Source organism: Elephas maximus, chromosome 6 (genome assembly GCF_024166365.1).
Source record: "Elephas maximus indicus isolate mEleMax1 chromosome 6, mEleMax1 primary haplotype, whole genome shotgun sequence".
Classification (NCBI taxonomy): domain Eukaryota; kingdom Metazoa; phylum Chordata; class Mammalia; order Proboscidea; family Elephantidae; genus Elephas; species Elephas maximus.
Genome location: NC_064824.1, coordinates 87,740,625 through 87,754,257, shown reverse-complemented (window position 1 = coordinate 87,754,257; position 13,633 = coordinate 87,740,625). Strand labels below are relative to the sequence as shown.

The window sequence follows — 13,633 nt, the reverse complement described above, 5'->3', positions numbered from 1 at the left end:
CATGTGTGCTGGAATTGGTTAATTAAAATTTTTACCCTAAGTAGAGGTACTTATACACCCTTTCCTTCAGTTTTTGTTAGGCTCTAAGTAGACTGTTGAGGGAGCAGCTAAAGTAGAAAGACAATGTCATGAGTATGTAGAAAGAAAGAAGTTTATACTAAAAATAACAAGAGCAGTTAACATTTATGCATAGTCTTCTCTAGCTAATCAAAAATTGATGCTGTATTTGGATGGTGTTCATGTTTGACAGTTAGAGAATTATGCAATTATGTTTATTCCTCCATGCTGAATTTACTCCAATGCAATTATCGAGCCCATCAACGAACCTCTCTCTACATTGCGTCTGTCTAGATATAGCTTACTTATTCCATTTAGAAGACAAATCCACTGGACAATTTCTTCTGTTTTCACTAAGCTAACTAAACTCTTTACTGTTACTTTTGTTCCTCAGAGCAAGTCCTTTTGAATATAGAAAGGAGAATAATCCTCATCGTTTATTTGTGGGGTTCTCAACCAACAACCATGGTTTACCAATCTCATTTTGAAGATGAGGTCAGACAGCCACCTCTTGAATCTATATAGTGACAATACGTTGCTGTTTGGGTGAAGGTTCTCTTGTGACTTCATGCTTTTTGTTTATGAAGAACTTCTCATGGATGTAAGAAACTGGAGTGCTTGCCTAAAATAGCCCCACGTCCTATCTTAAATTCTCTAAGCATTTTCTTTTTCCAGCAATATCCAGATATTATTCCCTCTACTGAAGAGGGAACAAAGGCAAACACTTCTCTCTAGTGTCGAAAAACTTTATGTTCATTTTCAGGAGCTTTAAAATTTAATATTTATTATTCATTCATTTATTGAATACCTTCTTTGTGTCCAAATTTCCCTATTTGAAGATTCCCAGTATTTTTACAATTGTTCTTTACATAGACTACTGATGGTAGCTCATATTATAGTTTTATCTCTTTAGAATAAGACTTGTTGACTTCATGAAGAAAGAAAGAATATTCCTGAAATCATTGTTCTTCAACTACTTTCATTTTTTTTTATTATTAAAGATACATCATGCCTTTTAAAATCTTATCGGGTATAGGGGGTTTAATGTTATTTCTGCATGCAAAATGGCTCAGCATTCTAGTTGTAATGCTGAAATTTGTTTTAATTATTAGATGCTGTAATTTTTCCCTTGATTATGGCTTATAATCAACATCAACGTCAATGTTTTTTCTTCAATATATGGTATTCATACTAAGCATGCATAACTGATAACCAAGATTTAATTAGTGTCCAAAAAATTTGTTATAATGTATTAACTGTAAGGAGAGTGGTAGAAATGAACTGAGTTGCTTGCTGTAGCAGTCACAACCACTTTATGTTTGATCCTGAAAAAAATCAGTGCTTGGGAGAAGTCAAATGTTATTTCTTTCTGATCAAAGAAACTTAATTATGATTAATACAATCCTCAGATTTAATTTTTAAGCACTCAAAGAGCAATGGGGCTTGTCCCTTGGGGTTGTGTCTTTCCTAAAAAAGAAAGAAAGAAAAAAAGCACCAACCAAAAATAAATGGACCAACCAGCCAACCCACTGCCGGTCATGGATTTAAATACTCAGTTGATGAGCTGATTTTGTCACACTTTACTTCAAAATTACACCCAGAAATTACATTCTCTTTACACAGATCCCAAGGATCTAATACCCAATAAATTGTGTGTGTGTATGGGAAGTGGGGGAGAGTTCAAAAAACAGAAAGGAAGAACAGGTAAAAGAGAAAAAGTCAAATACACAAAACTTCAGATTTTATATAATTTACTAACTAGGAAACTGTAAGAGTGCCGCCCATCCTGTATTCTGTGGAATTGTTCTAATTTTACCAGGAAAATCTTACATCCTGTAAACTTCACTTTCATATCTGAATAAATGCTTAATATTTATTAGAGTAGTAAAACAAGTTGTTTTATGATGAGGACTTGTTATATTACCACCTTGTTTTTTTGCCTGGCACATACTCTAAAAAATGTGGAAAATCCACTCATGGATAACTTTATTAAGATGTTTTTAGTGGTTGTCTTTTACAGCATAAAAAATACAACATTAAAAAGTAAATGGCCTATAAATTGCATTGATTAAGGGTAGGGCTGCACAGGTGATTCTTGTAGCTGTTGTCAGTAAGTTGTATACCTGTATAAAATTGAATTGGCAAAAGTTGTATGATAGATACATTTACAACCACGACCAAAAAAAAAAAAAAAAAGAGTAGCTGCTGAGGCTGCTTATGTACAGCCAAACATCTCATGGGATTTTTTTCCTTGGTTTGGAGGTTTAGGATCATGGTTTCATGGGACATCCCAGTTAATTGGCCTAATAACATGTTTAGCGCTTCTGTTCCACTGCCTAGTTCGTTGTGTAGTGCCTGAGGTCTTGAAAGCTTGCAAGTAGCTATTCAAAGCACAACAATTGGTCTCCATTCACCTGGAGCAACAGGGAAGAAGGGCAGTCAGGAATAGGAGGAGGATATGGAATGTGTGGCTAATTGCCTCCATGAACAACTGCATCTTTTGCCATGAGACCAGAGCAGCTGAATGATGCCTGGTTACTATTACTGAACATTTTCATCTAAGACTTTACAGAAGAATCCGGATGAAAAGGGGAAAAATGCAGAACAGAATTTCAAATTCTCATGGACTCCAGACTTCCTGGAGCCGTGGCGGGTGGATGAGCCCCTGAAACTATGAAGAATGTAATCAGTGTCACTAAATTGTACACGTAGAAACTGTTCAAAAAATAAAAAAGAGAATGTTGACAGATTGTGATAAATGTAACTAATGTCACTGAAAAATTTGTGTGAAAATTGTCAAATAGGAACCTAAGTTGCTGTGTAAATGTTCACCAAAAACTCAATATTATTATTTTTTTAAAAAGTAAATGACCCTTAATTTTAATGTATTTGTAATTTTTTAAAAGGTGGAAATAAGATGAGCCATATTTGTTCTGTATGTGTTTATCTTAAAAAAATGTAAATATATATATTTACTGGAAGCTCTGTGGTAGAAAAGACCTGGTTATCTGCTCCCATAAAGATTACAGTCTAGGAAACCCTATGGGGCAGTTCTACCCTGTCTTATAGGGTTGCTATGAGTTATAATTGACTTAACAGCGCGCACCAAAAACAACATGTATTTGGAAACACAGTTAGCATGGTGGCTTAGTCATCTAGTTCTGCTATAACAGAAATACCACACGTGGATGGTTTTATCCAAGAGAAGTTTATTCTCTCACAGTTCAGTAGGCTACAAGTCTGAATTCAGAGTGCTGGCTCCAGGGAAAGGCTTTGTCTCTCAGCTATGGAGGAGGGTCCTCGTCATCATTCTTCCTTTGGTCTGGGAGCATCTCAGCGCAGGAACCTCAGGTCCAAAAGATATGCTTTGCTCCCAGCACTGCTTTCTTGGTAGTATGCGGTCCCCCTCTCTGCTTGCTTCCCTTTTCTTTTAATCTCTTGGGAGATAAAAGGTGGTGCAGGCCACACCCCAGGGAAACTCCCTTTACATTGGATCAGGGATGTGACCTGGGTAAGGGTGGTGTTACAATCCCACCCTAATCCTCTTTAACATAAAATTACAATCACAAAATGGAGAACAACTACAGAATACTGGGAATCATGGCTTAACCAAGTTAATACTCACATTTTTGGGGGGGACATAATTCAATCCATGACAAACCGTATGGGGCAATTCTACTCTATCCTGTAGTGTCGCTATGAGTCAGAATCAATTCGACGGCAGTGGAATTTATGATACTACAAGGAGCTCTGGTGGTGCAGTTTGGGTGAACCAATCCCAGTTATCCATCTCAATGGCTAATTATTCATCTCAATGGCCCTCTCCTCCTTATTCTTACCTCAACTTTTAGGATAGTTGGTCTACATGCATTTATCACTCCTTTTTTTGTTTGTGAAATCATTCAGGGGCTTGGCCAGTCAGTACCACTACCCCCTTAACAGATTAGAAGGAAGAGAGACTCATAATTTTTCAAAGACTGTCAACTTCCAAATTCAAACTTTAATTTGTAAGCATGAAGATTTAAAAAGGAATGGTAGAAGTCAATGAAATTATAAAGAATGGAGATAGAGTGAACATGAATTTAACTTCTGGGCAGTCTAAATAGTATTTTTCTCTGAAAGTTTGAAAAATAAAGGTAAATACGTAGAATTGTTTTTTCAGATGAGAGGTGATAATGGGTTCAGACTATAAAAAGCACAGATTTAGAAAATCTAAAGACCACTGAGTAGACAGTCTCTACCAATTTTTTAAGATGTCTGCCCCTAAGTTCTGATGATGAAGTAATAAACATTTGAGAACTTACCCTGTACTAAGCACTATATTTGAGGCATCTCATTTACCCTGTATTAACTATGCAAAAAAAAAAGTTACTATTTCCATTTTACAGAGAAGGAAACTGAGGTTCAGAGGTAACATCATCACATAATTAATAAGTGGTGAGCTCTTAATCAAATTGAAGTTTGTCTGGAGTCAAACAGCTTATCCCTGTACTACGTTATGCCACCTCCTTAATGACAGGGAGGCAAACCACTATGATCTTCTAGAAATTACCCTTTGGTTCCAAAGTCAGAGTCTGAATCTTAGCTTGATGGACTGTCAGGTTAACTTCGTCTGGCATTTATAGTTTTGTTCTCGGGAATAGTATAAAAACAGTATCAACTTAGCAGCAGATCCAGCAAATAATATTTAATTTCAAAGAGCCTAGACTAATATCAGAAGGACCTTCTTCCCTCATCTAATTTCAAGACAAATGGATTCCAGTAGAGAAGTTTCCTTTCCCTCAGGAGGGTGACAGAGTTATTCAGGGACAAGATGAATAATATTTATACCCAGAGTTAACCTGGGCAGACATATGTAGATAAATTTATCAGAGATACTTTGACCAGTAGTCCTTTTAGACATACCCCAGAAATGGTTACTACTCCCTTGCTGGTTGAAGTGATGGTTTATACCTATGGCTGGACATTACATTTAATTATGTGGCTGAGCTGTTTTTCTACAGACACATTTGGCAGAGAACTGAAAGTGTTAGTTATTTTGATCTTGCTCCTACATGAAGACAATAGCTAGTTAATTTGACCAAAAGGCACAGTTAGGGCATTTATGGGACATTTGTACCATGGCACCTTTATATACTGTTATGGTTTGCAAAACAGTTTGAGACAAATGGCATTGATGAGTTAAACAGTTTTTGAAGTACGCAAACAAGAGAAATCATAAAGTTGCCATATACTTGTACTTTAAAAAATGTGAACAGTTTGAAAAGAGGACAGGTACCAGATATTTCCTGGGGCAAGATAGCACAATCAATTAAAGATAGAGTGATACCAATTTAATGTAATTCATGAAATTTTAGTGAGGGATTATTTCCTAAATATCTAATCACCAGCTCCGTATAAGTTTACAATAGATAGACGAATGCATTTAATTTGCTATGATTACAGTCTTGTTTGAGCTGGCCAGCTGCTTATAAAAGGAGACTTAAAAATAATAATACAGAAGAGACTCTTGTGACATAAACATGAACCCTCCCTAAACCATTTTATCCTTTAGCCTAGAGGACCCAGTCTATGAAGGGTTGATATGAAATTAATCATTATTCTACATTGGTCCACATTTCCCTTAATTGCACATAAAAAGGAAAAACAAATTGGACATGTCTACAAGTACTTGGTACTAAGAGAAACAACTAAACTCATTTAATGATACCCTACATCCTCATAAATAGATAATTGTAGTCTAGGTATTTTTCATTTGCAGTTTTAAATTAGGCAAAACATTAATGTTTTCTAATGTGACTTTCTAAACCAAACTCAAAAACCAAACTCAGCACCATCAAGTCGATTCCAACTCATAACGACCCCATAGGACAGCGTAGAACTGCCCCATACTGTTTCCAAGGAGCGCCTAGCAGATTAAAACTGCCAACCCTTTGGTTAGCAGCCATAGCACTTAAACACTACACCACCAGGGCTTCCTGTGACTTCCTAAGATTGCACTATTGTTTTTTCAAAGGATAGATCCAATCTTAAGGTTGAGAAGAACACAAAGTAGAGTACACAAAAAGCATACACCTCATGACCACAAGAAATGGGATCCTAAGCTTGTCACAGCACAGTAACTGGCCATTACTGCCTATCTGAAGGGAAGGAGTGGGGGATAGAAGAGGGGAAACTCAGGGTTGGTGTCGATGGCGGATCGGGTAAACCTAAGGAAACAATTCTTGAAGAAGCTGGAGCCAGTCTGAGCTGGCCTTCTGAAGCCCAGCTCGAACCTAAAAGTTCAAGAACACTTTCGCTGACATTAAAAAACCTGCTGCCGTTGAGGTCAAGTAGATTCCAACTAATAGCGACCCTATAGGACAGAGTGGAACTGCCCCATAGGGTTTCCAAGGAGCACCTGGTGGATTCGAACTGCCCATCTTTTGGTTAGCAGCCATAGCACTTAACCACTACCCCATCAGGGTTTCCTCGCTGGCATTGGTAACCTCAAAAATAATTTTGCCCATCAATTCTAGCAACATATTTTTGGAAAGTCTGTAAGTGCATATAGAAAAATAGTAAATGCAATGGTCTTCAGGAAACAAAACTTTAAGCATCCATTGTTATATTTCAGACAACAGATGGACTACAAAAAAAAACCCAGTGCCGTCAAGTCGATTGGACTAAACAATTTAAAAAGCTTTTAATTTAAGTGCAGAAGCTCCAAAGTACTTACCAAACCATAGTCCCTTATCTGGTGATATTTTTTTCCGGGTTATGAATATTTGGATCCAATATATAAATAAAGTACTCTGAAAATGAGCAAGGATCATATGTTGCTTTAATGAGTACCTCAAAATTCCCCAGTGATATAATAACGGAATCAATTTAAGAGCAAAATCAAGTATAGAAAACCATCACCCATTATTCTCTCCAGTGAACTAATACCCATATATATATGTGGTAGAAAGATATATTGTGATATCTTTCAATAGTATTATTGCAGCTCAGTCTTTAAAAGCTTAAGTTAATTAGCATTTGAAGAAAATTTGAGTTTGAAAATTCAAAGTTTGAGGTGGCATAAACTGATAAGAGAAAGCTTTCTTGTGATCGGAAGAATTAAAATCAGAGAAAGTTTAAAGCAATCTTTTTTTGTTTCTGGATATATATGTAACACATGCTAATTATAGAAGTTTGGAATATATAGAAAATTGTTAAGGAAATAAAAATAACAAAAGCTAACTACTCTCATAGAATCACAGACAGTTTTGATGAATTTGATGTCAGAGGGCAACTAATGTCTTCATGTTACAGTAAGGAAACAGAACTTAGAGGTAAAATTAGTTGCCCAAGGAAACACAGCCACTTAGCAGCAGAGAGAGAACTCTGTCTCCTGAGTCCTAATCCAAAACTTGATTCTCTGAACCCTGCTCTTTTTTTCATTTTACCTTCAGTGCCTTAAGTTCTTCTTAACCCAGTCTCCTTTCCAAACCTATTTTACCCCCTATCCCTCATTCCCCATTACTCAAAACCTTTCCTTCCTCCAGAAAGGGGACACATACAGAGGAAATTGGGCATAGGCAATGGACATCTAGGACTGATTTGATGTACGATGTCCACTATCACAGACCTTGTACAGAAGATTAAGCAGAAAACATGAAAGCATTCCGCAAACTGAAAAGAACTCTGAAAATAAAAAAGGGTCAGATGTTGCCTTAATAAATATTTCAAAATTCCCCATATACAGATATTATTTTTTTTTTTGATGGAACGTTTTCTAAATATCAAAGATTATTCTCAAAAATACGTTCCTTCTAATACACCAATGTTAATTTCAACTTTATTCACTGCAGCCAAAAGTAGAAACAACTCAAATGTCTAACAACTGATGAATGAATAAACAAAAGGTGGTGTATTTATATACCTATATCTATATATCCATATCTATCTAGACATAAATCTATATCTATCAGGAAACCCTGGTAGCATAGTGGTTAAGTGCTACGGCTGCTAACCAAGAGGTCGGCAGTTCAAATCCGCCAGGTGCTCCTTGGAAACTCTATGAGGCAGTTCTACTCTGTCCTATGCGGTCGCTATTTTATATCTGTCTGTCTGTCTATCTCTATCTATCATCTATCTATCTATACAATGAAGTATTATTTAGCCCTAAAAAGAAATGAAATTCTAATATGTGCTACAGCATGGTTGAACCTTGAAAACATTATGCTACATGTAATAAGCCAGACATAAGAGGACAAATATTGTATGATCTCTCTTATGAAATATCTAGAATTGGCACAGAGACAGAAAGTAGATTTGTGGTTTACCACAAGCTAGGGGGTGATGGCAATGGGAGGTAATGCTTAAGGGGTACAGAGTTTCTGTTTGGGGTAACTCGGATGAAAAGTTTTGGAAACAAACAGTGGTGAGTGTTGCACAACATTATGGATATAATCAATGTCACTGTGTTGTACACTTAAAAGTGGTTAGAGTGGCAAATTTTAGGTTATATATATTTCACCACAATTAAAAAAAAAATGTATGTATTTTTTTCTGGTATCATAGAAAAGCTCAGCCTCTTATGCCTAATACTAAATCTGTAGCTAATTTCCCTTTATAGATAGTTCGAAAAAACAACCTCATAAATCTTGTAAAATCTGCACTGATCATGTTCTCCCTTACAATTCTGTCTCTTATTTCTCTCTGCAGTGCCAAGAAATTCCTTTTGACTATGAAATAACAAAACATTTTTATAAAGTCCAACTTCTACATTTTTACACTGATTACAAAATTCAGCAGTAATTGGTCTAAAAAAAAAACCCAATCTAAAAACTGCCAAAATATTTTCTTTTGACTCAGTTTTCCCTTTTTATATCTAAAAATATAAAATAGAGCTTTTTACCAACCCACCAAACATTATTTTATCCATCTTATAGCCAAGCAGTACTCTGAAAAGGGGCTGGACTATCCAACATTGGGCAACAGGCACCATATTGAAGTTGGTCAACACGTAGTTGGAATTAAATGGTTCCTCTCTAATCTTCCTGCCCTACACTCCAGTTTTATGCTGGGTTCAACCAACAACACTAAGTTAGTTCCAAAATTCTATGAACACCTGAATCATCACCATATTTAAGGGAGTCAACAGCGAGATAGGCCATATTTATGCTCATTAGCATCAAAATTGTTGTCCCCAAGCTTATTAGGACGGTGAGAAGCAGAGTAACAAAGGAGAAAGAACAAGGTATTTGCAGTCAGACAAGTCTAGGCTTGAATCTTAGCTCTGTTCCTCTCTAACTGAGTGACCTTGGGTCAATTATTTAACCTCTCTCAGCCTAAGCTTCTTTATGTGTACAATGAGGATAATAATAGTATTACTTCACAAGAGTATTATGAAGAAAAAATGAGGTAATATCTGATAAGCACCTTGCATAATATCTAACACTTATATAGTGCTCAAATATATGATGTCTTTTGTTATCCATGTGACTCTATGCAGATAACAAACACAGCAGGGAAACATTTCTAGCAGTCATCCTTGGGAGTGACCTTCTTACTGTATTTTTAACTCTTATTAAATTCTGAAATAACTCATTCTAGTCAATATTTTCTAATTGTATCAGAGAGGAAGATTTTGTGCCGGACACATGATAAGAATCTTCTTTATAATGCTAGGGTCTTTCTTTTTGCACTATGTCTGGTATGAGAACAAATTCAAGGACTCAGGACAAGGGATCTCTTCTAATCAGGGTATATGGCAGTTAGACACCAGTATCTTTTATTATGATACTCTCATAATGAATATGCTATTGCCAGTGGGCATTTTATGAGACTCAGTAAGGAAAAATTCAGCAGTATGAAAGCAGTATTTACTGGCATGACAAAAAACAAACAGGAGCTCTTGCACTGGGCACATGGACTATGTCCTAAACCAAACATTAAGGAACTCTGAAATTTTTATTGACAGCCCAGAAAGTAGACTTCATGAACAAGTGTATGGCCAGCTTAGTAGGAATCAGCTTCCAGGTGTTGCTTAGAAGCAGGTATGCAGTGTAGAGTGTGTAAGGCAGAAGACTGAGGATATGAGCACTTGTAAACAGGAGCCCTTTGCTTAGATGGGTGAGGCCGCATGCGCTCTCTTCAGTGAGGATCTTGCAAGCAAATGGTGCAATTGAAAAGGGTTCCAAGAAGATCAATTAAAATGATTAAATGCCTGAGAAATAGACCTTGAAAGAAAAGTCTAAATCATCCATCCCTGATTATATAAAGCCTGAGGAAAGCAGGGCTAGCAAAGTCTTGAGAATGTGAAGGGGATATTGTTGTGGCTAATGTCTGTCTTCTGTGTTACTAAAGACAGAATAAAAGAGGATGGGCTTTAAATTGTGACATGAGAGAGTTAGATTAGAGAGTAAAGAAATGTCCTATGGCAAAAACTGACCGAAACAGAGACATTTATTAATGGAATTTGTATGTATTTTCTGGTTGTAAATCGTGAAAACTGTAAACAGTTAATTTATTTCCATGTTTTAGCTTACAGTCAGTGTGATGGACAATATGACCTTTTTCCTCTTTTCACGTTCTGTTTCTCTTTGTTTGTGATGTCACATGACCACACTGGGCCTACATTTATCGCAATTAATGCTATTACTGAAAAATGATAAGCTTTCCTTCTAGGAATATATTTCTTTTTTTTAAAATCAAGGTAAAATTCAATTCACATAAAATCTACCATTTAAACCATTTTAAAGTATATAATTCATTGCTTTTAGTACATTCACAATGTTGCACAACCATCAGCACTGCCTAGTTCCAGAACATTTCACCATCCTAAAAGGAAACCCCTATCCATTAAGTGAGTTCTCATTCCCCCCTCCTCCAGGTCGCTGGCAACCACTGATCAGTGTTCTATTTCTGTAGGTTTGCCTTGGGAATATCTTTCTTTTGGAACCTTTTGAATTCTGCATTTAATTTTCCAACTAGAAATTGTAGACTACTGAGTGTACTTGTGTATGCCTGTGCGTGCCTGTGCGTGTGTGTGAAAGAGAAAATGAGAAGAGATTGAGAAATAGACTTAAAATTCATGAGCAACTTTGCATCTATTTGAAATATTCAAACAAAATGAAGATCTGGGAAGATACTAATCTGTCAGATGTCTGTTACTTAAAGTAGGTGTCTGAACTTAATTTCTTAAGAGTCCAGTAGGTCATAGCTTAAAAAAATGTCAAATATTTCTTGAAATAAACCCTCGTTGTGAAAGGCTTCTAAATGGAAATATGGCTTTATAGCTCCTAGATTAGGCTAATAAGTTTCACATTCAACAAAAGCTCTGTCCTAGATCTGAGCTCTTCCGGTCATAACTGGTGATAACCTTATTACTTTTCTTTGGAGCAGTGTAATGGTGACCATTCTGTAATCAATGTTTATCCCAGTGAGCACATCAGATGGCAGAGGAAACTTAGGAAGCATGGTGTGTAAGAAAAGAAGCCATTTAAAAATAAGATAAAATAATAAAATCTCTTATTTCTCAACCATAAGTACTTGCTACCAATTTTAAATTATATATATATATATACACACACACATATATATACATCTATATCTAGCTATATCTTATTCTGGCTGAAATTCTTAAATGGCTAACCTATTCAAGAATTTTTTAAGTTGAAAATGAGTTGGAAAAGGGTCTTTAGGGTATCTTTTTTTTTGTAAACTGATTTAAAACTGGCATGGCTTTCTTAGTTAAGATTACACTGACTGGAAAGTTGTGTTTTTTGAGTTCTGGAAAAAATATATATGACTATTGAAAGAATTCTTATTTTTCAACTAGTCAAATGTTTCCTCAGAAAGAAGAATAATCAGTAGGATCTTGTGATGTAAGTGGTGCTTCGTAATTTAAAATGTCAAGGCCAGGAGATTTCTGTCATTTTGGACATATTTTGAGGATTTTTATTCAGTTTCCATTTTTAATTTTCTTTTCCATTTCATGAGCTCCATCTTGACCCTTCTCATTAATTAGGATTTAGAATTCCCCTGCTAAAGCTTAAACACCTCACTGGCTTTAATCTTATGGATCTTGCTTATTTTCTTTCCAAATCATCTTCCCCATTTCCTTCACTGCAGTCTCATCTGTTCGTTTCACCATTCCCTTAGATTTGGCTCCTGGGAATTCCCTGGTAAAAAGATTCTGTATCACATTTTGAGATATACTCTGACTTAGGTATATACTGTCTTATTCCCACAAGCACTTCTCAGTCAACATTGAGCCTTATCTGGAAGTAAAATTTTTTAAGCTACTGAACCTCCTTTTACCCATGTAAATTGAGGACAGCACAACATCTTTTCTTGTAGCATGTAGTAATTAACGTAAAACATTTTCAGGTCTTTGTTGCTGAGAGACGCTGTGGCAAATGTGCAAAGTATCATTATCTTTTGTGCCCCACCTGAGGACCTATCAAAATTCATCTCTAATAACATATCTCCATAATGTGGAGAGGTATAATTTGCCAGTTCCCTCCTTTGGTAGACGCCTCATTTTCATGTGCTTTTAGTTTACTTCTTAAAGACATACAGACACATGACCCTATTCTCCAACCTTGAAAAACAACCCAAAATCTCTGCCTGAACGAAGAGAAAGGACTTGGGAAAGTTAGGTGAAAAAACGGAAAAAAAGAGTTCTTGAAAAGGAAAAAAGCAGTTAACAGCAGTAGCTAAACTGTAAATCCCCTATCTCTAACCTCCAGACCACATCCCAACCGAATCCGTAGCACCCCGCCCATCTGTAGACCTATGGGGCTCCTGATTGAGAGCCCAGATACAGGGCATATATTTAGGCGTGTTTCCCTTCACTACTGGTTGTCGGTCTGGCCTGGTGCTCAGGGTGTGGGATCTGGATGGATTTTCAATGTGTAGGATCTACTCCTGGGATTTTGGCGAGATTGAGAAGGGTAAGGTAACGGGATAGCAATAGAGGCTGGCACAGTAGGAGGAAAATAGAAAAGTAATGGGAAGTCTAAGTCTAATGTTCTTTAGAGTCATTCACCTGCCCCTCTAGGTCACCGAATGACTTTATCTGGAGAGGGACAGACCCAGGGACACAACTGGGACAACCGGTATTCCTGGTAACTGCTTGTCAGACACTGGGACATTTGGTGGTTAGGTGGGGAGAAGATGCCCGGAGGGAGGGAGAGAGGGTGACAGGGTGCAGAGGAAGAAGAGAAGAGAGGATGGTGAAAGGAAATGCTTGGGATGCTTCCTCCTCCCTGCATCTCCAGGAAAGATTTGGTGATCTGAGTTTTGACCAGGGGATGGGTCATTAACTCGCTGAGGGACTTCACCTTTCCAAGCCTTCGTTTACTCTTGTGTAGATATTTTTTCTTTGAAGGAAGCCCTGCTATCCAGCCCTGGGAATGACAGGCTGCAGGTGGGGCAGAATTGAAAGGACAAGAAAATGGCCTCTGTGAAATAGATTGTATTTGTATACATATTTAAAAATTTTTTTTTATCTAAAGAAAAAAAGGAGCTCCCAAGCCTGGGCTGGAGCCTCTTTGCACAGTGACCTCCAGAGGCCTTCCTCTCCCTCGAACGCCCAGGCTGT

General features: G+C 36.9%; 1 protein-coding gene across 1 annotated transcript in view; it reads left to right on the top strand.

The window, feature by feature from the left end:
* LOC126077915 (translation initiation factor IF-2-like) overlaps positions 1-13,633 on the top strand; it is a 420,687-nt gene that overhangs the window by 153,619 nt on the left and 253,435 nt on the right. The gene's annotated exons all lie outside the window — the stretch shown is intronic.